A 27,397-nucleotide genomic window follows, 5' to 3' on the forward strand; every position below is an offset into this window, starting at 1 on the left:
AAGTAAATAAATGGATTCTATCTATGTACGCCAGCATGGAATTACCTGCAAGATTTACTGTTGAATAAAGAAAGCAAGTTGCAGAAAAATGTGCACAATACAATCCCATTATGAACCAAAGTACATCTGTGAATCTGTATGCATGTATATTATACACTGTTTTATACATGTCTCTCTCTCTATAACTGATATTTAGAAAAAATGCTCAGTCAGCTGCTAAAGGTACAATCTCTGTTATACACAGGAATTAGGATGACAGTGAGGGTACTAATTAACTGGCAACTTTGTGTTAGACATTTCTCATTGTTGAATGATTTGATGTGTCACAGCAAGCATGGGATATCTTTGTAATGGCAGTTACAACTCCTGTTGCAGCCCCACTCCTCCTTGTCCAGGAAAGGAAACTGAGGCCCAGAGAAAGGGCCTTGCCCAAGTCTAGCTGGGAGGTTAGCAGCGCGATGAGAAGTAGATGAGAAAGCAAGGCTGGGAGGGACCAGAAGTGAGTAGATGACAGCCAGTTGGGGAGACCATGTAGAAAATGTACTGTTTAGGGAGAAGAGGGGCTGGGCCCTGCCTCCGCAAACTCTGAAAGCTCTGTGGTCCTTGAGAAAGTGGAGAGCAGAGTTCTGCGCCCCAGCACAGGACACAGATCCTGAGTATGGCGGAGGTGGCCACAATGCTGACTGAGGAAATGCTGCTGAGGACAGTCTAACTGCAGCTGAGGGTGAAGAGACACAGGGAGTGAGTGCCAGAGAGCAGGCTGGGACAGCCCAGGACCCACTGATTCCACGTTCATTGCCCTCATTTTATGAATGGGACTGAGAACAGATAAGAAACCTACCCAAGGTCACACTGGACTCCAAAGCCCATTCCTCACTGTGGATATGCCTCTGGATATGAAAAGTGCATTTTACTAAGAGTTGATCCCCAAACTAGCGTGTGACACTTACCTACACTTACCTAGGCCTTGAACATCCTTTAAAAAAATCACACTTAAATTGAGAATTTTTGCAACCAAAATTTGAACAGCACTGAACTTGACCAAGAAGGAACAAAAACAGAACAGAAACGAAAAAAGAGGAAGGAAGAGAAAAAAGAAGGTATATACAAGTGTTGATATTTTATCTCTGGAATAATTCTGCTTTAACTCTGTTCCCTAGGACCAACGAATAGATGAGTGGAGAATTCTAAACTGTTCCAACCAGTCTGAAAATTTTATTCTTTGTAAATCTAAAATATATTGAAATTTTTGTGTGTTGTGCTGAAGCTTAAATGGGGTGCTGAAGTTTCATGTTTCTGACTGAGATATAAATTTAGTTTGAAAACAGATGTTCCAATGATTGGTTTCTCCTCAGGGTGACTACTTGAACCTGAATTTCCAGTTTGCCCTGATAAAGAAGAGAGGATCCTGGAGGGAATTCTTGGGCTGATGGCCTGGACAAAGGTTAGTAGGTGGGAATATGTACTTTTGGGTCAATATTAGTGAAGAAATTTGCCTGAAGGGGCAGAAATACTGATTCAGGATCGATAAGAGGTAAATTCCATTGTGTGGGGCAAGGTTACATTCGAATTTTTAAAAGAGGCAGAGAATTTAATTTTAAATAATTGCTACTCTTGTGGATCTCTAATTTGTTGTCGTTCATCAGAAAAAATGTGTATATATATGTTGTATCTGAAAACCAAGGGACATAAGTGAGCTACCAGGGTCATAGGAATTAACTCACCAATTAAGGAATGTTGCTTGTCACCCGTTTCTATAAGACTCAAGTCACTAAATGCCACTTCAGTTATTGATGGATAGCACACTCCGGAAAGAATTCAAGGTGAAGGTCAAGAATGAGGCACTCTCTGGTCTGGGAAAACTGGCAGAACAGGCCCTCAGATAGTTAGATATTTTCAGGAGAAATTTTTATGAACCCAGATTCTTGCATCAGCCCATGGTTAGAAAAGCACTGAAATAATTAGCTGAGATATCTGATTCTTGTGACTGATAGCAACATTCTGCAGAGATGTGTGCCTGATTGCACATACTCCTCCAAAATCACATACCTCTTCAGAGCAGTTCTTCAAAGCAGTCTGAGGGGCTGTCTCCTGGGCTGTAGTTCTCATTAAGACACTGAATGATCTCAGCTCACAGGTCTTATGTTGTATATGGATATTAGTTAAGCTGAAAAACAAAACAAAACAACGTTGAGAACTGGCCTGGAAGTTAGGACAAGGTAGCTATTTCCCAGCTCTGCTGCTCTTTGCTGTGTGTGCTTGGGTGGTTAGCTCACCCTCTCTGGGTGTTAGGGTCTGCTTTTGCAAAATGAAGTGATGGGTGAAAGGAACTCCAGTGATGGCAGCTCCTTCCTGCTCACATCACAAGACTTAGGAAAGCAACCTTGTTGGCAAGCTGGCTGGCTGCATTCCATGCTCAGTTGTTCACTTTGGAGGAAGATGTAGCTGGAGGCAGTCACATCGCCTTGTACTCAAGAGCCCAGGCCAGAGGAAGGCATGCCCATCCTGGCTGCATCAGGGGCTGGAGGCAGAACTGGGTGATGGTTAAGAGCTGGGGGAGTCAGAGTAACATGGTTTCCAGTCTCAGTTCTGCCGCTTTCTAGGTGAGAGATCTCTGGTAACTTGCTGTCTCTGACCTGAGTGTCAAATGCGGATGTTAATAGTAACTGTGTCCTCTTGGAAGTTGTTGAGAGAATCAGATGAGATGTGTACAAATGCCTAGAATAGTGCTGGGCACATATTATATATACAATCAATGGTAACTATTATTTGATTTTTAAAATAATTTTTAAAAATCTATTTATATATATTTGGCCATGTCAGGTCTCAGTTGTGGCACACAGACTCTCTAGTTGTGATATGCAGTTGCAGCCCTCGGGCTCTCTGGTTGTGTTGCTCGCACTCCAGAATGCATGGGCTCAGTAGCTGTGGCATGTGGGCTTAGTCGCTCTGTGGCACGTGGGATCTTAGTTCCCTAACCAGGGATCTAACCTATGTCCCCTGCATTGCAAGGCAGATTCTTAACCATTGGGCCACCAAGGAAGTCCCTATTTCTGTTGTTTTTACTACTCAAAATCAAATCTTAACTTCTTAACTAATATAGAAATTCTTGGCTTGGCATGCTGGACAAGTGGCTATCCTCACTCTTCTTGAATACTTCCAGTGAAAGGAAACTCACTATTCCCAGTAAATCATTTCACTAACCAATAGTGCTTCTGGGATTTCATGGAATTTTAAAGCTGAACGCTTATGTAAATCTCAGGTTTAACTGCCTCATGAAGAAACCCAATTTCAAGAGGTAAAAGATTTGCTCAAGGCTGCGTGGCTAGTTAGGTGGCAGTGGCTCCTTTCTTCCAGTCTTATTTACTACGTCCATTTTCCTTAGTGCATTTGAGCTCTTTGGTACTGTATCCACCCGTGCCCCCCACTCTCCCCAGAGAACAATTCCTGGAGGCCCCAGGCTGTCTGCTGAGTCTTTTTGGATCCCAGATAATGATTCACTAACTCATCCCTGGACCCAGGGATGAAAACCTCTATTTTAGAACTTCTAAATGAATAAGGCTGAGTTTTCCTTGCTACTTTTTAGGAGGCAATCCCCTCCCTCCACCCAAGTGTCACAGGGATGATTCAGTTTCGCCCCATTCCTAGACACAGCCCTTTCCGCTGCCCAGCTCTCACTAGTTCCCCTGGCCTCTTAACCTCCATCCTGATGCTATTTAAAAAACGCCTGGTTTCACAGGCCCTGAAGGCCAATGTCCATTTCCCTACCTGCTCCACCTAGTCTGGCAGTATCTTCACACCAGACGTGGTACTTCTGGGGATAGTTACAGTTGACAAGGATTTGGATCTATTTTTGCCATGGTGATTATAGAAAAATAGCATGTGTACCTGCTCAGGCAAGGGGTCGGGCCACCCCCAGATGCCCTCAGTGCCACTGACTTGACCTTGGATGTTGCAACCCTTCTGCCCAGCTCACTGGCTCTGTGCTCCTGAGCTGGCCTTCCCCCTCCACCTCTTGAATTAACTTCTTACGATGAGAAATCAGAAAGCATCATTGCAATCTTTACAAGGCCCAAGCTTCAGTGGTTTCAGAGGAGGCCTCTCTAACCAGTTCCTGGTTAGACTCATGTTCAGATGGAAAACGTATTTTCCTTCTAGATGCCAATTCAAAGGGACGTTTTGAAGCAGCAGAGAGTGATATGGCAATTCTAATGTATCTGGTGGTTAGCCAGCAAGACCAGATTTCATGTAAAACTTGCCTCTGAGGCAGGGGTGACGTCCCCCTTTTCTCCCTGGAGCACTTGTACGTCTGAAGACAGCAGAGATTGATCCCCTAAAAAGTTCTTTGAGTCTCTAATCCTTTTTATTTATTTTTGGCTGTGCTGGGTCTTCATTGCTGCATATGGACTTTTTCTCTAGTTGTGGAGAGCGAGGGCTCCTCTCTAGTGGTGGTGCGTGGCCTTCTCATTGCAGGGGCTTCTCTCGTTGTGGAGAATGGTCTCTCGGGTACATGGGCTCAGTAGTTGCTGCTCTTGGGCTCCAGCATGCAGGCTCAGTAGTCGTGGCACACGGGCTTAGTTGCCCCGTGGCATGTAGGATCTTGCTGGCTCAGGGATTGAACCTGTGTCTCCTGTATTGCAAGGCAGATTTTTAAACACTGGACTATGAGAGAAGCCAGAGACTCTAATCCTGTTAATAGTTTTGTATATGAAAACAAAACTATTAAAAGGATTTAATGGTAGACTAGCTTCCGTGGTAGCTCAGAGGGTAAGGAATCTGCCTGCAATGCAGGACATCTGGGTTTGATACCTGGGTCGGGAAGATCCCCTGGAGAAGGGAATGGCAACCCACTCCAGTATTCTTGCCTGGAAAATCCAATGGACAGAGGAGCCTGGTGGGTTATAGTCCATAGTGTCGCAAAGAGTTGGACACAACTGAGCGACTAGCACACACACATGTGGTAGATTGTTTCCTTCAATGTTTTTCATTTGGGCTGTGATCTAATCTGCAGTATAGCTTTTATCTGTAGTAGCTTTGCCAGAAGTGGGTTGCAAAGAGAGTTTGTATTTGCTTGTGCCAGAGATCCCAGGGATGTATCACTCAATCAGGGTCATTTGCAGTTTTCTGAATTGTGACTTCCTGAACTGTGTGGTTAGGATTTTGGGAGGAGAGATATCTTCCCTGTTTAAGCCTAGGCTGATCGAGACGGGTTTTGTTATTGAGTGAATATTTTACAAATTTCCATTTGCATTATTCTTTCATGATAATTCAAAACTCACACTTTCTGATTATTTAGGCCAATCCCACCACATCACCTTGGGGCCCAGCAGAGTATCAGCTCAGACGTTTAGTCTTGTTCTGTCACTTAAGCTTACTTTGTTTTTTGCCTCTGGAGGTCAGTTACTTCCTTGAAAGCTCATCCATGCATTTAAAAGATTCTTGTTACAGTTTGTCTGAATATTTAGTGGAAGGATTGTAGAATTATCTATTCTGTTAAACACTAAGAACCAAGAATCCCCTAATATCCTTATAAATACTCTCTTCTGTTTTAAAAGGCAATATGGATTGCTTGCTTGAGGTAGAAAGCAAGTAATTTCTACACAAGGATTTAGATAATGGAGTTCATTTTAAATAAGTATTTCACAGAGCAATGTATTTCACCATGAATACATTATCGTTGCATCTGTAATTTACCAATTACAAACCAATTGGTTTGTAACCAATAGGCTACAAACACACATGTAACAAACATAGGTTTCGGAGTCACGGGGATCTTGGTTTGATTCCTGGTTCTGCCACTCACTAGCTCTGATTGTTAACAAGCTACTGAATTTCATCAGGCCTCAGTTTTGTAACTGGAAATATGGGCTGGCAGGACAAACCTCTTAGGGGTTAAAGTGAGGATTAAGTGAAAGAATGCAAACAAGGCTCTAAGCATAATGCCTGGCCACCCAGTGACTGTTCAATGAATGTTTCTCTTCTTGTTATTAACATAGAAGTCATTCTGTGGGATTCCTGCAAATTCAAAGGATATAATGGGATTACACAAGGAATGCCTGTCTCTGGCCTACCCTGTGTGTGTGTGTGTGTGTGTGTGTTTGTGTATTTAATACATACATTATTGTAAGTTTTACTGATATTAATCATGTATATTTATAAAATAAATTTACAGATAGTATAAAATACACAGTTGTCTTTCCTACAAATCCAATATAGTTGATTTTCCTCCCAGGATGCTCTTGAATCCATAGTCAAACCATGGGTGCATTTCAACCTTGATCTGACAAATGAAGTTGCATCTCAGTCTGCTCTTTTCCCGATAAATGGATTGTCTTACATATGATAAGATCTACTGATAAATTCACTCTTGTACAAACTATGTTCATTGAACTAAATCCGCTTTCATCCTGGGCTCTAGTCATTCAGACGGAAGTTTAATCTGCATTATTAATATTTTCTCCTTGACTTTCTTAAATCTAGATAAGCAACAAAATAATAAATCAACCAATACAGCATTCGCCAATTTCCTTAGTGTACATGTTGTAGCCACGCGTTCCGGGAAACAAACTCACTCAGAAGGACAATGCAGATAGTGGAGCGCAGTTTATCACACCGACGGGCCCAAGGCAGAGTCTCCTCTTAGCCAAGGACCCCGACCAGCATTTGTGAAAATCTTTTATACCCCATGTGTACATGTCCGAACCCACCACCCCAAATTCCTTGAGACTTACATCAACCAAGGAAAATACGATCCCAATAACCCCATCATTCACGTCCTACGTGCTCATGTGCCCAAACAAACAATTAGCCAATAGTCAATAAACCCAAGGTTACACTCTGATAGATACAGAAAAGTGTATGGCCTGTTTGGAGGAAGGGGTGATTAGTGTATGTTTTCTCTTAGGCGCTGAGTAACCTAGATACGACCTTCAAGATTCCCCGGTCTGGAGGGGGTCTTAACCTTCTGTTGTTGTTTTCATAGGCACTAAACACAGAGTTCAGAGTCCATTGGAAAGGTGGCTGAGCATGATAAGCATGAACAGGCCTAAAGATGGAGTCTTTATTGCACCCTGGCTCTCCGACTGCCAGTTTGGGAGAATGACATCAACCTTCGGGTTACAAAGTTCATAATACATTGTAAAATTCAGGGTCCACAAAGCAGAACTATCAAGGCAACTATAACAGTGGTAAATACAGTTTTCCACCAATCGCCCTTCACCCAAGATAAGACCAAAGTCCAGAAAGGGATGTTTTCATTTGACATTGCTTTTACCTGGTTTTTCTTGTCATCTAAAGCAGTCGATACATTGCCAGATAAGTCAGGAATGTATACAAAACATTCAACCTTAATTATAGCACAGGTCCCTCCTTGAGCAGCTGTGAGTATGTCCAAAGCCATTCTATTATGAATTACCGTTTTTCTCATTTGGATTTGCTCTTCATTTAAGGCTTGGATGACTTTTGTTCTATCTAGGAGGGCCTGTTTTGTGAAATTAGTCAAGGCCTCTACTTTAATCATGATATCTGTTGTCCCTATAGAGGATATGAATAAGGCAGCAATATACTCATATCATTGAAACACGGATCTTGTCCACCTAGCATGTAAATAAGGTAGATTTACCGGGGCTTGTTGTAGGTTAGGCTTTTATTACACTGGCATTTATATCAAATGTAACCCCATGACCCAAGTCTATTGACTATAGGTCTTACACCAAGAAAGCAAGGAGAGGAAAATCTCTTTCTGTCATCCCAGAAAAGAGCAGAGTGGTTTGAAATCTCCTTGGCAGAGCGGTGACACCCACCAAGGAAGTCCCTCCATCACTGACAGAGGCACAGCCCTACATACCCAGCAGTGGAAGTCCATCCATCACTGACAGAGGCATAGCCCTACATACCCCGCAGTTGGAAGTGCTGTGGAAGTCTGCATAGGAATGTGCCCATGAGATGAAAACATTGTCCTGAGTTGAAACGGAAGTTAAATTCAAAATCACGTTGATGAGGCCAAGCAGCAGGAGTTGATTGTGCGGCTTCATCCTGAAGGGGCTCGTCCAGGATCTTCTTTTGCTTCTTCCTTAGGATAGTCTTAGTCTCTCGAGGGTCAGTGGGGTCCCTCTGTGCAGTCCATTCACCATTTTTTGGGTCTGTGTGGTATGTTCTCTTAACCCTCGTATGATGGATCCAAGGGACAATACCTGTAACTTTAACTGCAGTAGGGGTAGTTAGAATAACACAAGGGCCCTTTCACCAAGGGGCTAGAAAATCATGTTTCCAATCTTTGACCCATACTTGGTCACCAAGCGTAAACTCATGAATCTGTTCCCCAAGGGGGAACGGCACCCTTTCTTGTACAAACTTAGTTACCTGATTTATTACCTTACCCAGTTCCATCTGCTGTGAAATCCTATCCCCCTTTACCTGAGGCAAATTTGTTGACACCTGTTTTATTATGGGAGGGGGCCTCCCACACACAATTTTGTATGGAGAATAGCCTTGGGACCATGTGGTCATCCTGAGTCTGAGCAGAGCCATCGGAAGCAAGTCCACCCAGGAGCAGTCAGTCTCTATGATCCACTTGGAGAGTCTCTTTAACGTCCAGTTGGTTCATTCTACCATCTCAGAACTCTGGGCCTATATGCCGTGTGCAGTTTCCATTTGATGTTTAAAGTTTTGCTTACTTGTACTAAATCAGCTACAAAAGCCGGGTCGTTGTCTGAACCAATGCTGGTAGGAAGTCCAAATCTGGGAACTATTTCCGTAAGCAGACACCGGGCTACTTGTGATGCTCCTTCAGTCCAGGTAGGAAAAACTTCTACCCATCCCGAGAACGCACATACCATGACCAGCAGGGAACAGTCATGTCGGTGAGGTTTCATTTCAATGAAATCCACTCCCAGGTGTTCAAAGGGCAGCGTGCCTTTCAGCTGAATACCCGGAGGTTTTTGTCTGAACACCGAGAGGCAGCATTAACCTGTGAGCAGGCAGCATGGCCTAGGTGGGTCGCTTGGTGTGTTTGGCTTACCAGAGTGTGTGCCAGCTCCTCTGGTGCCAATAATTTACCACTTGGCAATTCCCACCATCCCTTTTCAGTCTTGGTGGCCCCTTCTGCTTTGGCTAACCTGACAGCCATTGTCCTTGTTTTATCAGGCTACTGCCATCGGTATATAGGACCCAACTAGGGTCTGGAACCTTGTGTCCTTTAAAACAAACCCCAGATACCTTACCTCCACCTTGCAGATCTGTGCCTTCTTCTTCGGTACCTGGTAATCTGCTTCCATCAGCAGCTGGAGCAGTGCTTTTTTCCCTTTCCAGCATTTTTCCTTGGTCTCAGCAGCCAGCAGCAGGTCATCCCCATATTATAGGAGCCAACATCCATACTCTTCTGGATGGAATGAGTTCAGGTCAGAAGCCAAGGGTTCCCCAAAGATGGGTGAAAGTGAAAGTGAAAGTGAAAGTGAAGTCGCTCAGTCGTGTCCAACTCTTTGGGACCCCATGGACTGTAGCCCACCAGGTTCCTCCCTCCATGGGATTCTCCAGGCAAGAACATTGGAGTGGGTTGCCATTTCCTTCTCCAGGGGATCTTCCCGACCCAGGGATCGAACCTGGGTCTCCTGCATTTCAGGCAGGTGCTTTAACCTCTGAGCCACCAGACCCGGGGATGGCTGGGGAATTCTTAAACCCTTGTAGGGGAGTCCAGATGAGCTGTTGTTTGGTGCCCCTGACTGGATCTTCCCATTCAAAGGTAAAGATGGGCTGTGACGCTGGGACGAGGTGTAAGCAGAAGAAGGCATCCTTGAGATCTAGGCGACTATAAACTTTAGTCCTTGGCGGGAGGAGGCTAAGTAAGGTATAGGGGTTTGGAACAGTGGGGTGTAAAGTCATAGTAGCCTGGTTGACTAGCCTGAGATCCTGTACAGGCTTATAGTCCTGTCCTCCTTCCTTTTTGACTGGCAGGATTGGTGTATTCCAAGCCGACTGGTACTCTACTAGAATGCCCGCTTATTTCAGTCTATTGATGTGGGGCAGTATGCTGGCCCAGGCCTCTATCGGTAGCGGGTACTGGCACTTTCTAACCAGGATGGTGCCTGGTTTGAGTTCAGTTATCACTGGGGCTTGATGTTTAGCCAGCCTGGGGGAGAGGGGGTTTTGTCTTCCGCCCAGACCTCAGGGAATAATTGAGTTAGCTCTCTCTCATGCTCTTCTGGCCCACCCGAGGTTACACTCTGATAGATACAGAAAATTTTATGATGATCAGCATGAACAGGCCTAAGATGGAGTCCAGACCCTATGAATTCCTTCTTCTTACATATTCCTGTTGTGGACAATTTTAAGCTACCAACATGACATTACCAACTACCAAGCAGAGAAGAGACACACAGCACACTATTACATAGTATTTCCACTGTATGATATGATGAAGTGAAATCCATGCTTTATGACAAGACGAGAAACACAAACATAAACATTGTCTTTACCTGTTGGGGTCTCCTCCCTCCTCTTTAGTTTATGTTGTATGATGCATTAACCAGAACTCCTGAGGAGACAACATTCTTCATTTTAAAAAAACTTTTCCTTCTTTATTTTTTAAATTATGAAAGCATGATAACACATTTACAGGAGACTTTGAAAATACAAAACAAGTTACATATTTATTACTTATCCACTACTTATTACAGTTATTTTTTCATAGATACATTAAGATTTTTAGTTGGAGTTTCAATATCAAACTTTCATAAATTAATAGAATAAATAGAAAAGTAGAAGGATATAGTAGACCTGAAAAGCATTATGAACCAATTCAACATCATTAAGATTTATATAATTTTCACACAATAGGAGGATGCAAATTCTATTCAAGCTCCCATAGACTATAAACCAGGAGACACTGCAACATATCCAGGTGCAAGGTGCAAAAATTTCATAGTCTAAAAGTATTGAAATCATACAGAGTCTGTTCTCTTGTCACTGTGGAATTATGTTAAAAATAAATATAAAAAGATATTTGAAAATAGCCCACATATTTTCAAGTGCAATGTCATAGTTACCAAGAGAGATCTTTGACTTAGCCATTGAAAACCTCAATAAAATTAAAAGACTGCAAAAACACAAAGGGTGATTACAGAGAAGAAAGCATTTAAATGAGAAGTTAATATTAAAAGTACTTTAAAAGCCCCATGTATTGGGAATTAAGTGTCCACTTTAAATGATGGTGCATCTAAGAAGCCATAACAAGGAAAATCAGAAAATATTTGTAACAGATTAAAAATGAAAAGACAATTTATCAGAACTTGTTGCATGCAGCTGAAGCTGCTCAATGCAACTAAATACAATGTGGAATCTCGAATAAAGTATAAAAGCAAATAATGGACACGAGCATAAAGTTTTGTGAAATTTGAACAAAATCTGTACTTTAGTTAATAATATCTGCAGTGTATTTTGCAACAGGCATTACAGGATGCCAGGACAATACTAAATGTATTTCAAAATGGAAATTTTGTAATATATTTATTTTCAGTTTCCTAGGAAATGTTCTGTAATATTCAGAACATAAGCCCAGCCAATTCTTAAGCTGTGCAGATGTTAAAGCTTCATAAATGCTATAAATACCCCTTTTCAGTGTACATGTGCAACGTATTATTGCTGTACCTTTAACCAATGGCAAGAACATCCCCTAGGTCTGCAGATGTTTACAGTATTTGTACATTGCTATGGATACAGTATCAAAGGCAGGCGCCAGTAACATGAACAGGATGTAGGGGTTTAGGGCCTCTAACAACAGTGATGGAAAATATTCTCACTCTTAATGCATCTTTCTTGGATAATATTTGTAAAATATTTGGGAGGTGAGCCACGCTGTTGAGAGCATTACTTTGGCGGTTCATCCAGCACTGCTGACAGGCAGCTTGGTAAAATACCAAGGAGCCAGAGACCTAGGTCTGCCACCAGATTGATCGTGTGACATTGGTGGTTACCTTCCTTTGTAGACACTTGATTTCTCCCAATGTAAAATGAGGGTGTGTGTGTGTATGTGTGTGGGGTGTCCTTCTGAAGATTTCTGCAATCCCTTACAACATTCTGATTCTGTTGTTCAGTCACTAAGTTGTGTTTGACTCTTTGCAACCCCATGGACTGCAGCATGCTAGGCTCCTCTGTACCTAACATTCCAGGTTCCTATGCAGTATTGTTCTTTATAGCATTCGACTTTACTTTAACCACCACCAGACACGTCCACAACTGAGCGTCATTTCCGCTTTGGCCCAGCCACTTCATTCTTTCTGGAGCTATTTGTAATTGCCCTCTGCTCTTCCCCAGTAGTATATTGGATACCTTACGACTTGGTGGGGGTGGGGTCGAAGGGTATCTTATCTTCCAGTGTCATATCTTTTTGCTTTTTCATACAGTTCATGGGGTTCTCCTGGCAAGAACAGTGGAATGGGTTGCTATTTCCTCCTCCAGTGGACCACATTTTGTCAGAACTCTTCACTCTGACCTTTCCGTCTTGGGTGGCCCTGCTCAGCGTGGCTCATGGCTTCACTGAGTTACATAAGCCCCTTCACCACGACAAAGCTGTGATTCATCAAGAGATTCTGATTAGGAGTGGGTCACAAACATCATTTGATCTCATTCCCTGTGTAGTTAAATGCTTCTAGCGAAGCTAAACAAGGTTAAGACAGCTTTTTGGAGGCATCCAAGATAAGCTATCCTAGCTGGCCAGCCTTTTTCTATTGTTTCCCATCTTGCTTACAAATCTTGCAGGTTCCAGTTGGCTTCCACACTGTTTTAGGGATGATTTTTTTTCCCCCTTCCAAGGGAGCAACAGGAATGTGGGCAACTCAGCAATCTGTGGCAAATAGTCAAGAATTAAATGAAAATTAGATTAAGTTACCAAACTCACCATTCTGGGAGTTCTTCTCAAGATGCCTGAGTTTAGTAGCAGTTGACATATAGCAACATGATTGGGTATTTAAATCCTGTGTTTGTGTGTGTATACGTATATACAACTTTTTATTTAAATCAGAAATACTTGCTCACAAAACAACAATGTACATTTTGAAGAACAGGCACAGCAAACAAGTTGGGAATGTTGCCTGGATGTGGGGGCAGTAGGGGTGTTGGGGATAAAAGGAAATAAGAAGGGAGTAGACACTGGGATTCAAAGACATGAAATTTATCCAAGGTATCACTAATATAGCTAGTAAGTACTAGGTGACAGTTTGAAGAGAGGTGTCACTCAAAGGCCAACGGAGGGACATTACACCCTGCTGACTTTTGCTCTTAAGTGGAAACATGCATAACAATTACAGATAGATTGAAATGTGACTTGCTATCTATCGATGACCTAAATCAAATCCCTTATGATTATACAGGGGAAGTGACAAATAGATTCAAGGGATTAAATCTAATAGAGTGCCTGAAGAACCATGGATAGAGGTTCATAACATTGTACAAGAGGCAATGATCAAAACCATCCCCAAGAAACAGAAATACCACTGGGATGACCCAGAGGGATGGTACAGGGAGGGAGGTGGGAGGGGGGTTCAGGATGGGGAACACGTGTACACCTGTGGCGGATTCATGTTGATGTATGGCAAAACCAATACAATATTGTGAAGTAATTAGCCTCCAATTAAAATAAATAAATTTAAATTAAAAAATAATAAAAGAAAAAGGTAAAAATGGTTGTCTGAGGAGGCCTTACAAATAACTGAGAAAAGAAGAGAAGCAAAAGGCAAAGGAGAAAAGGAAAGATATACCCATCTGAATGCAGAGTTCCAAAGACTAGCAAGGAGAGATAAGAAAGCCTTCTTAAGTGAACAGTGCAAAGAAGTGGAGGAAGGCAATAGAATGGGCAAGACTACAGATCTCTTCAAGAAAATGAGACACCAAGGGAACAGTTCATGTAAAGATGGGCACAATAACGGAATAGTATGGACCTAACAGAACCAGAAAATATTGAGCAGAGGTGACAAGAATACACAGAAGAACTATATAAAAAAGATCTTAATGACTCATAACCATAATGGTGTGACCAGTCACCTAAAGCCAGACATCCTGGAGTGTGAAGTCGAGTGGCTCCCTGGGAAGCATCACTACAGACAAAGCTAGTAGAAGTGATAGAATTCCAGCTGAGCTATTTCAGTTCCTAAAAGATGATGCTGTAAAAGTGCTGCACTCAGTATGCCAGCAAGTTTGGAAAACTCAGCAGTGGCCACAGGACTGGAAAAGGTCAACTTTCATTCTAATCTCAAAGAAGGGCAATGCCAAAGGATGTTCAAACTACTGCACTCATTTCACATGCTAGCAAGATCATGCTCAAGATCCTCTAAGCTAGGCTTCAACAATATGTGAACTAAGAACTTCCAGATGTACAAGCTGGATTTAGAAAAGGCAGAGGAACCAGAGGTCAAATTGCCAACATCTGTTGGATCATAGAAAAGGCAAGAGAATTTCAGAAAAACATCTGCCTCGGCTTCACTGACTATGCCAAAGCCTTTGACTGTGGATCACAACAAACTATGGAAAATTCTTAAAGAGATGGGAATACCAGACCACCTGACCTGCCTCCTGAGAAGCATGTATGCAGGAAAAGAAGCAACAGTTATAACCAGACATGGAATAACGGACAGGTTCCAACTTGGGAAAGGAGTACGTCAAGGCTGTATATTGTCACCCTGCTTATTTAACTCCTAAGCAGAGTACATCATGTGAAATGCCACGCTGGATAAAGCACAACCTGGAATCAAGATTGCCAGGAGAAATACCAGTAGACTCATATACAGATGACACTACCCTTACGGCAGAAAGTGAAGAAGAACTAAAATGCCTCTTTATGAAAGTGAAAGAGGAGAGTGAAACAGTTGGCTGAAAACTCAACATTCAGAAAACAAATGTTTTCTGGTCCCATCACTTCATGGCAAATAGATGGGGAAATAATGGAAACAGTGAAAGATTTTAGTTTCTTGGGCTCCAAAATCACTGCAGATGGAGATTGTAGCCATGAAATTAAAAGATGCTTGCTCCTTGGAAGAAAAGCTATGACAAACATAGACAGCATATCAAAAAGCAGAGACCTTACGTTACTGACCAAGGTCTGTATAGTCAAAGCTGTGGTTTTTCGTATGGATAAACCATAGTAGTCTATGGCTATCCATAGTAGTAGTGTATGGATGTGAGAGTTGAACCATACAGAAGGCTGAGCACTGAAGAATTGATGCTTCTGAATTGTGGTGATTTGAGAACACTCTTGAGAGTCCCTTGGACTGCAAGGAGATCAAAGCAGTCAACCCTAAAGGAAATCAACCCTGAATATTCATTGGAATTAGTGATGTTGAAGCTCCAATACTTTAGCCACCTGATGCAAAGAGCCGACTCACTGGAAAGGACCCTGATGCTGGGAAAGATTGAAGGCAGGAGGAGAAGGGGATGACAGAGGACAAGATGGTTGGACGGCATCACCAACTCGATGGACGGGAGTTTGAGCAAACTCTGGGATATGGTGAAGGACAGGGAAGCCTGGAGTGCTGCGGTCCATGGGGTCCCAAAGGGTCGGACATGACTGAGTGACTGAACAACAATAATCTATTAGTTCTCTCAGAGGGTTGCTATGTTGTTACCTTTCCCTTGGAAAATAGAATACCTGCAAGATTCCCTCTTAGGAAGCTTTATCTTTGTCTCTTTTCTCTTTATCAGATTCATCTTTTTGGGTGATTTCATTTCTTAGTAGTAGGAAAGTTAAGGTTAATGCAACTTGGGTTTTCTGAGGTTGTATCAGTGTGAGTAATTCTAGTTCATTGAGATTTAGATGATTCTAGAGGGTTAAACGGAGAAGGCAATGGCACCCCACTCCAGTACTCTTGCCTGGAAAATCCCATGGACGGAGGAGCCTGGTGGGCTGCAGTCCATGGGGTCACTAAGAGTTGGACACGAGTGAGCAACTTCCCTTTCACTTTTCACTTTCCTGCATTGGAGAAGGAAATGGGAACCCACTCTAGTGTTCTTGCCTGGAGAATCCCAGGGACGAGGGAACCTGGTGGGCTGCCATCTATGGGGTCGCACAGAGTCATGTACGACTAAAGTGACTTAGCAGCAGCAGCAGCAGAGGGTTAAAAAGTGGAAAGTTTTTCAAAATTTAGTTCTTTTTAAAACATATTTAAGTATGATTGACTTACAATATTTTATTAGTTTCAGGTGTACAACAGTTATTCAATATTTTTACAGATTATACTCCATATAAAGTTATTATGAAATATTGACTACATTCCCTGTGCTGTACATTACAACCTTGTTAGCATCTATTTTGTCCCTAGAAGTGTGTACCTCTTAAGCCTCTTCATCTATTTTGCCCTTCTTCCCAGCCCTCTCCTCTCTGGTAACCCCTAGTGTGCTGGTTTTGCTGGGCAATGGCAGCAGCTGCAGCTCCCAGTCAGCCACACCATCACTAGGGTAAACAATGGGCACACTTATAGTATTCACACAACCATTCAGTACAGTGTTCAACAAATTACATGATATATTCAACACTGTATTATAAAATAGGCTTTGTACTAGATGATTTTGCCCAACTGTAGGCTAATGAAAGTGTTCTGAGCATGTTTACATTAGTCTAGGCAAAGCTATGATGCTGTTAGGTTAGTTGTATTAATTAATTTTTTATTTACTATTCAGTGTACAAATGGGTTTGGGCTTCCCAGGTGGCGTTAGTGGTAAAGAACCCACCTGCTAGTGCTGGAGACATAAAGAGACACAGGTTCGATCCCTGGGTCAGGAAGATCCCCTGAAGGAGGGCATGGCAACCCACTCTGGTATTCTTGCCTGGAGAATCTCATGGACAGAGGAGCCTGGTCCATAAGGGTCATAGAGAATCGGACAGGATTGAAGCAACTTAGCACGCATATACAGTGGGTTTATTGGGACATAACCAAAGAAGTTCTGTATTTCAACTTACTCCTATGCCCGGTTAACTTATCCTAGTGCTGCTCCCCCCATCCCCCTGCCTCCATACACACATACACCTACCCATCATGGAAACTGACTATACTGTATATAATTTAAATTTGGGCTTACCTCCTTTTATTTATTTATTTATTTTGATGTCTCTTCCTCTCCCTCCCCTACATTTCTTGCAGCATTGTCTCACTTATGTCCCTTTTATTAAGGACTTTTCCCCCAGGTGTTTTCAATGTGTGTCTTTGTAGGGCAAACATTCTGAGCTCTTGAATGCAGGGAACTTTTTTTCCCCCCCACTGTCTCTCATTTGAATAATTTGACCGAAGATAAAATTCTACATTCGAAGTACCTTTCCCAGTATTTTTAAACTATTATTCACTGTCTTCTATCACCCAGTGTAGCTGTTTGGTATCTGTTCACTGTCATTCCTCTGGAGGTGATCTGTTCTTTCCCTCTGGAAACTTATAATTTTTCTCTTGATTATTGTCAATTTTTATTGTTATGTCTAGAGTCGTATGCTTTATTTCTTTTGGCCCTTTATAAGTCCTTTCTTTTTAAAATTTTTATTTATTTACTTTTGGCTGTGCTGGATCTCTGTTGCTACGCAGGCTTTTCTCTGTGGCAATCAGGGGCAACTCTGTAGTTGTGGTGCACGACTTCTCATTGAGGTGGCTTCTCTTGCTATGGTTCCCAGGCTCTAGAGCACAGGCACGTGGGCTTTATTGCTCCACGGCATGTGATCTTCCTGGATCAGGGATCAAACCTGTGTCTCGTGCATTGGCAGATGGGATTCTGAGCCACCAGGGAAGCCCTTTTAAGACCTTCCAAATACAGTTGTTTGTGGGAAATTTCTCTCCATTTTTTCTTCAAATATTTTTTCTACTCCATTTTTACATTTCTATCTGGAACTTATGCCCCTAGGTGTTAGCCTTTCTTTATCATCCACATTTCCAAGCTTCTTTTGTATTTTATGTTTTATATTTTCCCACTGTGAGACACTCATAGACCTGTGTCTACAAATTTGTTCTTCAACTATATCCATTTTATTTCATGTGTTCTATTTTCATTTAATAGATTCTTTATTTCAACTATTCTATTTTTCATGCCTAATAGTTTTACTTAGTTCTTTTTAAATGATTTCTTGTTCACATACCATATTGCTAACATCTCTTTTTAATTCCTCATCTACTCAAGGAGAATTTTTAGATTTCCAGTCCTTCTGTTTCAACACTTCTGTTTCAGACGACAGGTGTGGCTTAGCATATGTTTGTGATTCTCAACTTTCCAGTGCTTTAGTTTGTAATCTTGTATCCCTTAGGATATCAACCAGCAGGTCTGATAATGCACTGCAGGGAGGGCTAAGGCCAAGCCCTAGTCTACACTGAAATCAGTGATTTAAGGATGAATATCCAGGAGCCATAGACCCCTTAAAGAATCCTTTCCTGTTTGACACCATTCCATTGGTCACTCTTTTGCCTGAGCTTTTTCACTTTTGAGCTTTTTGATACCAGCGTAGTCCACAATCCTGGTGCTTTGGTTGGCAGTATAGGGGTGATTGCTCGAGGGCTCTCAGTCTGTTTTCCTGAACTCTCTCTCATTATCCGGTGGGCTTTTATGTTGCTAATATCAATAGAAGCTGTCATGGGCCCTGTTGTTGCCCACTTCTGTGCAGAAGGGTCAGGCCCATAGCTGTGTTCAACTTGAGGGAGAGACGAGAACAGATTAAAAGTTCTCCACCAACCTACTCCCTACTGCCCAATTCATCCACCCCAACACCACTTCTAGCTTTTTGTCTGAGGAGTGGGGTGGGAGTGGGGAGGATATTCCCTACATTTTCTCTTTGGTTTTAGGAATTCATGCTTCTCTCATATGTTTACTATTTCTTCATGGTTGATCTTGGGAGAAGGATTCAGTGGCCTGAGGTAGTTAGCTGTCTGGGCAGGGATCTTCCCTCCCTGTCTTCAAGTATAAGTTGTTACCTCAGACAGTTGTGGATGTTGGCTATTTTGTATCAGTGTCTAGAACAAAATTAATATTTTAAAAGTATTGAGTGTTTTTTTTTTTTTTTTTAACTTTTGTCAGGTTGGTTTATTTCTTTCCCTCAGTTCTTGTGGTAACAAAGATTTGGAATTGTTAGGTAGTTAGAATAGGGAAAAGGAGTCCAAAATGGTGGTGGCTAAAAGACAAGGAAGAGAAAAGCCCGTGAAAATAGAACAGAGGAAGGTCAAAGGAAGGTCCGAGGACCGGAGTGAGGACTTCAGGTAGAACAGCACTCCTGACTAAGCCCAATTTTCATTGGGCAGGCCTAAGGGGAAGGAAAAAAACGTATAAAAAGAGGAGCCAAAGGGCTCTCTCTCTCTCTTTTTCTCCCCTGCGTGCATGTGCTTTCTCTCTCTTTCTCTCTCTCTCTTTCTCCCTCGTGTGTGTGTGCTCTTTCTCTCTTTCTCCCTGGCATGTGTACGCTCTTTCTCTCTCTCTCTCTCTCCTCCACTCTCTTCTCTTTGTGTTTTTGGGTTGGCATGCCCTCACGCTTCAAGGATGGATTCTCCTGCTATCTTCCAAATAAAATAGAGCCATAACACTGATTTGTCTAACAGGTATAACACAGTCTGTTTGAGACCTGTGAGCTATAACATGGTCTGTCCAAGACCCGAGAGCTGTGACCCGCTGAGGGCTTTAATGTCTGTCACTCCAAATCTTTGTTGTGATGAGACAGAACTGAGGGGAATACACTCACCTGACATGTATGGTGCCACGACTCGGATTTAACCTGGCTGAAACAACCTCGGTGCGGGCCCCCCACAAGGAGGAGGCCATGAACAGCAGGATCCCAACTCAATGAAAGCTCCTGTGGTTGAAGCGGAACATGAAGAAAACCCAGCGCAAGGGAACTAACAATAGGCCCATTGTGCTGGAGACCAGGACACCAGAAAATGAACTCAGCAGAAAGCTCACGCGGCTCAGCCTCAGATTCCAGAAGACCTCTGGTTAAGGTAGGAGGTCCTCGCTCCTATAGCTGGAAGAACATGCTTAACAAAATCTTAATTCCTTTACAATCTCTGGTTTCTTGTTTCCTTGAAACCCTGTGAACAGGCGGGCGGCAGTGGGCGCAATTGAGGGACTCTGGAGAGGCTACTCTTCGGTATGTCCCAAAGGCACTATCTGCTGGGCCCCAGTAGCTGTTACCCAAGCTGGTGGGGGTTCTTCTGTCCTTACTCTTCTCCGTGCCAAGAATCAGGCCAATGAAAACTGTGAGCACAGGTCAGGTATTTAGCAGATTTTCCAGCAGGCTATGAAGGGGATCCCTTGGCACGTTTTTCCCACTGCTTTTTCCTCCTGTCCTTCAGCTCTCTCTCGGGACTCAAGCCCGGCCAAAACTAATGAAGCTCAGGCTCTGTCTCATTCCAAAAATTCATTGAGAGACAAAGCGATAAGTAAGAGGTGGATTTGTTAGGATTCAGAGAGAAGTCACTCTTCAGGGTGTGAACCATTGCCGAGGGCAAGGGCTGGGGCCACGGAATTAGGCCTGGCTAGGTTTTGGTGAATTCATATGCTAATGAGTGGGAGGATCATTCCAACCATTGGGGAACCACCCACTCCTCCATCTTTTGACAGAGCCTTAGAGCTGTCCTGCCACCCCTGGGTGTGTCTGCTGGCTTGTAGATTGGGCATTAAGGTTTTCTTGAATTTGACTTGTCATCTAGGACCCAATTGGTTTTAATCGGTTTACGTTATGCCCTTGTGCTATGTCATTCTTTCTCTTTTATTTTATTTTTATGTCATTCTTTCAAAGGTTGTGCTCTGTCCCCTTCCCTCCTGTTTCATGCTCCTTTTCTCAGCCCCACAATGTTTCCTCTACGATCTTCTGGAGAGACAACCAGAAAATAGCTGGCCTTGGGAGGGAAATACTGTGTAATATCCAACCCCTTAATCCTACCCAGCACTGGTCACACTGACCTTGGGGATGCCCAAACTCCAGTCCGGGGGTCCCAAGAGGTCAACCTGCCTTGGGATCTGGTCTTCGAAAGGTTGTCACACCTCATCCGCCAGTCCCAGGGGTCCCAGGAGGTCGTCACACCTCGACCTACCCAGGGGCCCAATTCTTGGGAGGCCGTCACGCCTCAACCTGCCCAGGGATTCAATCTCTAGGAGGCTGTCACGCCTCAGCCTGCCTGGGGATCTGCACCCTGACCCAGGGACGCCTGGCTCTCAGGTTGCAACAGTACTGGGTAGGATAAGCTTACATCATGATATCTATTCCCATCCACGGTGGGGAAACCAGCAATGAGTTAAGATTACAACCCCTTGATCCTGCCCAGCACTGGTCATGCTGGAGATCTTGGGGATGCCCAACTCCAGTCCGGGGGTCCCAGGAGGTTAACCTACCTTGACCTGCTTAGGGATCTGGTCCTTGAAAGGTTGTCACACCTCAACCTGCTTGGGGATCTGCCAGTCCCAGGGGTCCCAGGAAGTTGTCACACTTCAACCTGCCCAGGGACCCAATTCTCGGGAGGCCGTCACGCCTTGACCTGCCCAGGGATTCGATCTCTAGGAGGCTGTCACACCTCAGCCTGCCTGGGGATGTGCACCCTGACCCGGGGACACCTGGCTCTCTGGTTGCAACAGTACTGGGTAGGATAAGCTTCAGAAAGACTCACCTCTAAGGAAGTCCACCCATGGAAATTGAAGGAGGCCTATTAGTTTTTTCTTTTCCTTTTCCTCCCTGTCATGACTGTCTTTAAGATGGGAAATAACCAATCCACTTCTGGGCAGACACCCTTGAGATGCATCCTTGATAACTGGAAGCTGTTCGATCCTCACTCCGAGGAGGAGTCGCTTAAAATTCTTTTGTGCCACTGCATGGCCACAATATCCACTGGGGGATGAGGAACACTGGCTGAGGATGGGAGCTTAAATTACAATACCATCCTGCAGCTGGAATTATTCTGCAAAAGACAAGGGAAATGGACAGAGATCCCCTATGTCCAAATTTTCTTTCGACTAAGACATATGAAGGAACTATGCCTTAAGTATGGGATTGTTGTACGCCCTAAAAGTGAGCCTACTAGGCAAATGGTGTTAGGCACAGGCAACCAAGAGGAGGAACCCCGCCCCCCACTCCGCGCCCCCCCAAAGGCTCACCTCCCTTGCTCCCAAAGAGACTAGAGCCTCCCATAGCTCCCGAATTGTCTGGTGGTGCTTCCTTGTATCCAAATGTGCCCCCATATCCGGGAGCACCCCGTCCACAAAAGCCAGCTTGAGTATGTCTTTAGTTGAAACTGGAGGAGAATTCGGACCAACCTGGGTCCATAAGCCCTTCTCCCTCTTAGAACTAAGACAGTCAAACAAGACCTGGGAAGCTATACAGATGACCCAGGCAAATATATAGATACATTCCAACATATAACCTTGGCTTTTGATTTGATGTGGAAAGACATCATGGTCATATTTAGTCAAACTTTATCTGACCCTGAACATAGTAGGGTCTTAAAGGAAGCCCAAAGGTATGCAGCGGGGCTTCGCATGTCAAGTGATAGACACCCATAGGAGAAACTGCATTCCCCTCCTTTGATCCTAATTGGAATTATAATAACCCTGAGCACATCTGAGAAAAAGATCATTTTCTAATCTGTGTGAAGGCAGGACTAAAAGCAGCCCAACGAAAAGTAATCAGCTATGCCCGAGTCTCAGCAATAACTCAGGAGCCCAACAAGAACCCCATTACCTTTCTGGAAAGGCTAAAAGAGGCCCTCCAAAAGTTTACCAATCTGGACTTAGACTCTTACGAGGGACAGGTGATTTTAAAGGACAAATTCCTGTCCCAATGTGCATCAGATATCAGAATTAAGTTACAACAGCTACAGCAGCAGGACCCTGCTGCCCCTTTAGATGAGATGATCCAGGCAGCCACCAATACCTTTTATAACAGAGAACAGGAGAAGGAGGCCAAAGACCAGGAGAGGGGGAGAAGGAAAGAGACAAGGCATGCCCAGATTCTGGCCGCCCTCCAGAGAAGCCCGATGGCACACCCCGATTCCTTGAAGGACAAGGCATGAGGCAAATGCCTAATTTGTAGACAGGCAGGGCATTGGGCCAAAGAGTGTCCAAACTATGACAAGTCTCCTAGAACTGGCTTGCCACAAATGCCATCAAATGGGACATTGGGCGGCACTCTGCCCTGGGGACCCAAGAGCCTCAAGGTCAAGTGGCAAGCCTTCTCTCATGATGGTTCAAGAAGACTGAAGCGGCCCGCTCCAGCCAGCCCACCGGTCACATATAACCAACACGGGTCTGGAGCCAAGGGTGCAACTGGATGTGGCAGGTAGGTCCTAGAATTTCTTGGTTGACACAGGGATCTACCTACTCTGTCTTGATCTCCTACTCTGGAGCCTTCTCCTCCCAAACCTGTACCATTTTGGGTGCTACAGGAAAAGCAACTACTAAAAGATTCACCCGAGCTCTTTGTTGCTGGGATGGACAAATATTTTCCCACCAGTTTCTGGTGGTCCCTGAGTGTCCTACTCCCTTATTGGGAAGAGATATACTTACAAAACTGGGGACCACCCTTGTGATGGGAAGTTTTTCAGCCCCTAGAGCTCTACAGTCCCTGGTTACTACTGAAGAACCCATTACACCTTCTTCAATAGAGAGGGACCAAAAACTATGGGAAGACAAAATTAACCCCCAGGTGTGGGACCAGGGAATTCCTGGACAAGCCCACCAAGCTGAACCGGTCATCATTGTCCTCCGAGATCCCACTCGGTTTCCTAATCGGAAACAATATCCTCTCAAAAGAGAGGCTCGGGAGGGACTACAGCCTTTACTAAATAAATTCCTTGCTTGTGGGCTATTGGTCCCCACCAGTTCACCATGTAACACCCCAATTCTCTCAGTAAAGAAAAAAGATGGAACCTGATGAATGGTTCAAGATCTCCGGATCATAAATGAAGCTGTAGTCCCCCTCCATCCCACAGTACCCAATCCCTATGTAATCTTGGGAGAAATTCCACCCAGTGCCAAGTGGTTTACAGTCTTGGATCTAAAAGATGCATTTTTTTTTTTTTTTTTGCATGCCACTGGCTAAAGAATCCCAATATATTTTTGCCTTTGAGTGGGAGGCCCCAGGAGAAAAACACCAACAGATAACTTTGACAGTATTACTTAAGGGTTTCAGAGATAGCCCCCACCTGTTTGGACAGGCCCTTAGCTGGGATCTCCTAAATCTGGACCTGGGACCTAATGGGAAAATATTACAATACGTAGATGACCTACTAATCTGCTCTCCAGATGAGGAAAATGCCCAACAACATGCAATTCAGGTTCTAAACTTTTTGGCATAAAGGGGACATAAAGTCTCCCATGCTGAGGCATAGATGGTGGAGACAAAGGTCACTTACCTGGGAGTTCGGATTACACACGGGTCCAGAAGCTGTCCTCTGATCGGGTACAAGGAATCCTCCAGTTGCCCTCCCCCACGACTCAAAAACAATTGCGAGCTTTCCTGGGGCTAACTGGGTATTGTAGAATCTGGATACCCAACTATGGTCTAATTGCCCAGCCCTTATATGAAAGCTTAAAGGGACGAGATAATTCAATCCCACTGATGTGGGGAATTCCTCAAAAGAAGACAGAGGCTATACTAAAATAGGCCTTAATTCAGGCATCTGCCTTGAGGTTGCCAGACCCAGAAAAAGCATTCCAACTTTATGTCCATGAAAGAGTGAGAATAGCCTTGGGAGTGTTAGCTCAAAGGTTGGGATCTGAGCCCCAGCCTGTAGCTTGCTTATCCAAAAGACTCGATCCAACCTCCCAAGGCTGGCCTCCCTGCCTTCAAAATCTTGCAGCTATTGCAGTCATAATTGAAGATGCTTTAAAACTCTCCTTTTGGGGCAAACTATTTTTACTAGCCACCAAGTAAAACAACTCCTAAAGGGGAGAGGCCATTTATGGATGTCTGATTAAAAAATCCTCAGATATCAAGTAATGCTGATGGAAAATCCAGGCCTCACTATATCCCTTGTGAGGTTCTTAACCCAGCCACCCTCCTGCCTACCCCCGAGGGCTCTCTCCCCTTTCATTCTTGTCTAGAAACCTTGGACCACTGGACAAAACCCCAAGAGGGATTGTCGGAAGATCCTCTGACCAATCCTGAGGAAATCTGATACACTGATGGAAGCAGCTTTGTCATAGATGGAAAAAGAAGAGCTGGATATGCAGTAGTCTCCAATTTTGAGATCATAGAGGCTAAGCCTATGGAAAAAGAAGAGCTGGATATGCAGTAGTCTCCAATTTTGAGATCATAGAGGCTAAGCCTCTGCCACCAGCCCAATTAGCTGAGCTCATAGCCCTGACCCAAGCTTTAGAGCTGGGAAAAAGAAAAAGAATAGCCATCTACACTGACTCCAAGTATGCCTTTCTGGTGATACATGCACATGCTGCTATTTGGAAAGAAAGGGACCACTTGACCACCCAAGGGTCCCCAATCAAATATGGTGATCAAATCCTTAGGCTCTTGGAGGCAGTCCATCTGCCCACTGAGGTTTCAGTCTCCTACTGTAAAGGACACCAAAAAGGGAGCACAGAAATGGCACGAGGGAACCAAGCAGCCGATCAGGCAGCTAAGAGAGCAGCATTACAGAACCATGACCTAATAGGGATTGCCACCTTAGTTCCACAGACTAATTTGCCAGAAACTCCTTCATATACTGAAGGTGAGAATCTTAAAGCTAAGAGTGAGGGCTTTCAAGAAGATCATATGGGGTGGTTCCAAAAGGAGGGACTCCTTTTTCTTCCTGGGAACCTCCAATGGAAGTTGATTAACTCCTTATATGCCAGCACTCATTTAGGGGAAAAGGCCCTCCAAAACTTACTAGAAAGGTCCTTCAGAGGAACAGGCCTCCAAACAACTATAAGGCAAGTGGTCTCCTCTTGTCCCACTTGCCAATTAAACAGCCCCCAAGGAGCTCGAAGATCCTAGTTGGCCCAGCACATCCAATGACGTGGGACATATCCAGGAGAGGACTGGCAGATGGACTTCACCCAGATGCCAGTTTCTCAAGGGTATAAATTCCTATTAGTCATGATAGATACATTCACAGAATGGATTGAAGGCTTTCCCACCCGGACTGAGAAGGCTGCTGCTGCTGCTGCTAAGTCGCTTCAGTCGTATCCGACTCTGTGCGAACCCATAGAGGTGGTAAAAAACTGCTCCATGAAATCATTCCACGATTTGGTCTGCCCAGGTCATTACAAAGTGACAATGGGACATTATTTACTTCTAAGGTCACCCAAGGGGTCTCTAAGGCACTGGGCATTACTTATTATCTCCATTGTGCCTGGAGGCTCAGTCTTCAGGAAAAGTAGAAAGAGCCAACCAATTCTTAAAATCAGTGATAAAAAAGATAACCCAGGAAATGGGATGGAAGGAGGCTTTACGAATAGCCCTCCTCTGCACCTGTATGGCCTCTAAGGAACAGGTTGGTCTTAGTCCTTATGAAATGCTATATAGGAGACCTTTTGTTTATGTCAATGACCTCTTCCTAGACCCAGAGGTTCAGACCCTCCAGTCTTATACCATGGCCATTGGGCAATTCAAACAGGATATACACTTGTGGGGTATGAATCGGGACCCAAAAGATTCTAAGGAGTCACCACTATATGCTCCAGGGACTCAAGTCTTAATTAAAGTCTGGAAAGATGGGTCCCCAAAGGCTCAACTCCAGCCCACATGGAAGGGCCCCTACCCCGTAATACTTTCTACCCCCACAGCAGTCAAGGTACCAGGACATGACTCCTGGATTCACTACTCACGAGTCAAGCCATGGAAGAAAACAGAAGAGGACACAATACACCTGTGAGCCCCTGGGAGATCTCAGATACCTATTCAGGACTACCAATGAATGCCATTCTAATGAACACCCCCAAAATCTGGTTTCTGGGGATAAGATTTCTCAGGAGAACTGTAAAGAGCCAGCACAGCTTGACAGAGATTGTACTCCAAAACAGACAGGAGATAAATCTTCTGATCCCTGAACAAGGAGGGACTTGAGCCATCCTGGCGATGTGAATTTAGAATTGGCTAATGCCCCTACTCGTTATGCCATATTGATGCTGCTTATGATTGCCCCATGTATTATCAATTGTCTAACCTGTTTTGTCTCTGACCAGGTCAACAAAGCTACAACATGCAGTGCCAGTTCAACAAAGATATAAAACTACAGCCGACCACAGAAAATATCACTCCCCCTTAGACGGACACCGCTATAAGGACTCTGAGGCTTGAGACTAGCAAGAGGAGGAGGCCCAATGCCCCTTGCCATCCCAGTTCAGCAGGAAGTAGCCAGAAAGACCTCGACGCCCCTATTCCCAAAGAATTAGGCCTCCCATCTCTTGGGGGAATGTTAGGTAGTTAGAATAGGGAAAAAGAGTCCAAAATGGTGGTGGCTAAAAGACA

The 27,397-nt window shown here is 44.0% G+C and overlaps 1 non-coding gene across 1 annotated transcript; it reads right to left on the reverse strand.

Annotated features, from left to right (window-relative positions):
• Positions 1–9,578: 9,578 nt before the first annotated feature.
• On the reverse strand, positions 9,579–9,656 carry TRNAF-GAA (transfer RNA phenylalanine (anticodon GAA)). The gene has a single exon. It is a non-coding gene; the product is annotated as a tRNA-Phe (tRNA).
• Between the last annotated feature and the right edge of the window lie 17,741 nt (positions 9,657–27,397).

This window comes from Bos taurus, chromosome 28 (assembly GCF_002263795.3).
Source record: "Bos taurus isolate L1 Dominette 01449 registration number 42190680 breed Hereford chromosome 28, ARS-UCD2.0, whole genome shotgun sequence".
NCBI classification, from domain to species: domain Eukaryota; kingdom Metazoa; phylum Chordata; class Mammalia; order Artiodactyla; family Bovidae; genus Bos; species Bos taurus.